Source organism: Pongo pygmaeus, chromosome 11 (assembly GCF_028885625.2).
Source record: "Pongo pygmaeus isolate AG05252 chromosome 11, NHGRI_mPonPyg2-v2.0_pri, whole genome shotgun sequence".
In the NCBI taxonomy this organism is placed as follows: Eukaryota; Metazoa; Chordata; class Mammalia; order Primates; family Hominidae; genus Pongo; species Pongo pygmaeus.
The window spans coordinates 10423126-10427512 of NC_072384.2; the positions used below are offsets into that span (position 1 = coordinate 10423126).

Consider the following 4387-nt stretch of genomic DNA (forward strand, 5'->3'; position numbering starts at 1 on the left):
TGCAAAGGAATGGAATGTTGAATGGAATGTGAAATGGAATGGATCGTGGAATGGAATGTACAATGGAATGGAATAGAATGTGGAATGTAATGTGGAATGGAATGGAATGTTATTTGGAATGGAATGGAATGGAAAGTTTAAAGGAAATGAATGGAATGCAGTTTGGAACTGAATGGAAATGAATGTGGAATGGAATGGAATGGAATGTGGAATGGAATGGATTGGAAAATGGAATGGAATGTGGAATGGAATGGAATGGAATGTGGAATGCAATTGAATGGAATATGGAATGGAATGGAATGGAATGGAATGCGGAATGGAATGGAATGGAATGTGGACTGGAATGGAATAGAATGTGGAATGGAATGGAATGGAATGTGGAATGGAATTGAATGGAATGCAAAGTGGAATGGACTGGAATGGAATGTGGAATTGAATGCAATGAAATATGCAACTAAATGGAATGGAATGTGGATTGGAATTGAATGGAATGTGGAATTGAATGGAATGGAATGGAATGTGGAATGAAATGCAATGAAATATTTCATGGAATGGAATGTGGACTGGAATGGGATTGAATATTTAATGGAATGGAATGAAATGTGGAATGGAATGAAATTGAATATGGAATGGAATTCAGAATAGAATGGAAATCAATGGAATGAAATGTGGAATGGAATTGAAAGAATTTGGAATGGAATGGAATGGAATGGAATTTTGAATGGAATTTGGATTTAAATGGAAAGAAATAGAATGGAACGTGGAATAGAATGGAATGTAGAACGGAAAGGAATGGAATTTGGAATGGAATGGAATGGAATGTGGAATGCAATGGAAAGGAATGAGGAATTGAATATAAAGGAATGTGGAATGGAATGTTATATGGAATGGAATGGAATGGAATGGATCGTGGAATGGAAGGGAATGGAATGCAAAGTGGAATGGAATGCAATGGAATATTGAAAGGAATGGAATTGAATATAATGTGCAATGGAATGGATTGAAATGGAATGTGGAATGGAATGGAATAGAATATGGAATGGATAGAGGACGTATCAGATATTTAACTGATAAGAACAGATACTACACTTGAACTTAGCCAAAATGGAATGGAATGGAATGGAAAGTGGAATGGAATCTGGAATAGAATGGAATGGAATGGAATGGAATATGGAAGGGAATGGAATGGAATATGTAATGGAAAGGAATTTAATGGAATGTTTAATGGAATGAAGTTGAATGTGGAGTGGAATGGGAAGGAATGTGTAATGGAATGGAATTTGTAATGGAATGTGGAATGGAATGCATTGGAATGGAATTGAATGTGGAATGCAATGGAAAGGAATATGGAAATGAATGGAATGTAGTCGAATGTGTAATGGAATGGAATTGAATGTGGAATGGAATGCAAAGGAATGTGGAATGGAATCTGGATTTCAATGCAAAGGAATGGAATGTAATGTGGAATTGAATAGAAAGTGGAATGGAATGGAATGGAATGTGGAATTGAAGGTAATGGAATGTGGAATGGAATGTGCAAAGGAATGGAATGGTATGGAATGGAATGGAATGGAATGGAATGTGGAATGGAATGCAATGGAATATGGAAAGGAATGGAATGGAAGGGAATGTGGAATGGAATGGAATGGAATGGAATGTGGAATGGAATGCAATGGAATGTACAATGGAATGTCGAATGGAATGAGGAAAGGAATGGAATGGAATGTGGAATGGAATGGAAAGGAATGTGGAATGCAATTGAATGGAATGTGGAATAGAATGGATTGCAATGTAGAATGGAAAGGAATGGAATGTGGAATGGAAAGAAGGGGAATGAAATATGGAATGCAATGTGGAATGGTCTGGAATGGAATGTGGAATGGAACGTGGAATGGAATGTGGAATTAATGGAATGGAAAGTGAAATGGAATGGAATGGAATATGGAATGGAATGTGGAATGGAATGCGGAATGGAATAGAATGGAATAGAATGTGGAATGGAATGTGGAATGGAGTGCAATGGAATGGAATGTGGAATGCACTCTGGAATGGAATGGAATGGAATGGGGAATGGAATGTGAAATGGAATGGAGTGGAATGTTGAATGGAATGTGCAATGGAATATGGAATGTGGAATGGAATGTGGAATGGAATGAAACGTAATGGAAAGTGGAATGGAATGTGGAATGGAATTGAATCAAATTTGGAATGAAATGTGGAATGTAATGGAATGCAATGTGGAATAGAACGGAATGCAATGTGAAATGGAATGGAATGGAATGTGGCCTGGAATGGAATGGAATGTAGAATGGAACTTGGAATGGAATCTGGAAGGGAACAGTATGCGGAATGGAATGGAATGCAATGCAATGAAATGTGGAAATAAATGGAATGGAATGCGGAATGCAACGGAATGGAATGTGGAATGGAATTGAATCAAATTTGGAATGAAATGTGGAATGTAATGGAATGCAATGTGGAAAAGAACGGAAGGCAATGTGAAATGGATTGGAATGGAATGTGGCCTGGAATGGAATGGAATGTGGAATGGAACTTGGAATGGAATCTGGAATGGAACAGTATGCGGAATGGAATGGAATGCAATGCAATGAAATGTGGAAATAAATGGAATGGAATGCGGAATGCAACGGAATGGAATGTGGAATGGAATGGAATGGAGTGGAATGTGGAATGGAATGGAATAGAATGCAATGGAATGTAATGTGGTATGGAATGTGGAATGGAATGTAAAGCAATGTGGAATGAAATGTAATTCAATGTGGAATGGAATGCGGAATGAAATGTGGAATAAAATGTGGAATAAAATGTGGAATGGAATGTCAAATGGAATGTGGAATGAAATGAGAAATTGAATGGAATGGGATGTGGAATGTAATGTGGAACGGAATGTGCAATGAAATTGAATGTGGAATGGATTGTGAAATGGAACGTTGAATGGAATGTGGAATGGAACGGGAAATGGAATTTAGTTCAACTTGGAATGGAATGCGGAATGGATCGTGGAATGTAATGTGGAATCTCATGTGGAATGGAATGTGGAATGTATTATGGAATGGAATGTGAAATTGAATGGAATGGAAAGTTGAACGGATCCTGGAAGGGAATGGAGTGGAAAGAGGAATCGTATATGGAATGCACTGTGGAATGGAAAGTGGAATGGAACGTGGAAAGGAATGGAATCAAATATGAAAAAGAGCATGGAATGGAATAGAAAGGATCGTGCAATGCAATTTGGAATGGAATGGAATGGAATGTGGAATGCAACGTGGAATGGAATGGAATGGAATGTGGAATGGAATGTTGAATGGAACGTGGAATGGAAAGAGAAATTGAATGGAATGGAATGTGGAATGGAATTTGGAATGGATTGTGGAGTGTAAAAGAATGTACCGTGGAATGTAATGTGGAATGGAATGTGGAAAGGAAAGTGGAATGGAATGGCATGTGGAATGGAATGTGGAAAGGAAACTGGAATGGAATGGCATGCGGAATGGAACATGGAATTGAATGAAATGGAAGGAGGAATGGAATGTGGAATGTATCGTGGAATGGAATTTGGAATGGAATGGAATGGATTCTGGAATGGAATGGCATGGAATGGTATGGAATGTGGAATGTAATGGAATGCAATGTGGAATGGAATCTGGAAAGGAATGGAATGGATAGTAGAATGGAATGGAATGGAATGGTATTTAATGTGGAATGGAATTGAATGGTATGTGGAATGGACTGTGGAATGGAAAGTGGAATGAAGTGGATTAGAATGTGGAATGGAACGGGGAGTAGAATGGAATGGAAAGTGGAATGGAATGTAGAATAGAACGTGGAATGCAATGGGGAATGGAATGGAATGGAAAATGGAATGGAACGTTGAATGGAATGGAATGAAACATGGCGTGGAATGTGGAATGGATTGTGGAATTTAACGTGTAATGGAACGTGTAATGAAATGGATTGTAATATGGAATGGAATATGGAATGGAAGGAATATAATGTGTAATGGAATATGGTATGGAATGTGAAATGGAATGAATTGGAATGTGTAATGGAATTGAATGGAACATAGAATGGAACGTGGAATGGAATTGAATGGAAATTGGAATGGAACATGTAATGGAATGTGGAAATTATCACGGAATGATATGTGGAATGTAATGTGGATTGGAAAGGAACGGAATGAGGAATTGAATGGAATGGAATGTGGAATGGAATGGTAGGTGGAATAGAATGTGCAATGCAATGGAATGGAATACGGAATGAAATGGAATGGAATGGTATGGAAAGCGGAATGGAATGGAATGGAACGTGGAATGGAACGTGAAATGGAACGCGGAATGGAATGTGGAATGGAATGGAATGGAACGTG

At 38.1% G+C, this 4387-nt stretch overlaps 1 pseudogene; it reads right to left on the reverse strand.

Annotated features, from left to right (window-relative positions):
* Positions 1-1017: 1017 nt before the first annotated feature.
* LOC129032332 (U2 spliceosomal RNA) lies at positions 1018-1120 on the reverse strand (annotated as a pseudogene).
* Between the last annotated feature and the right edge of the window lie 3267 nt (positions 1121-4387).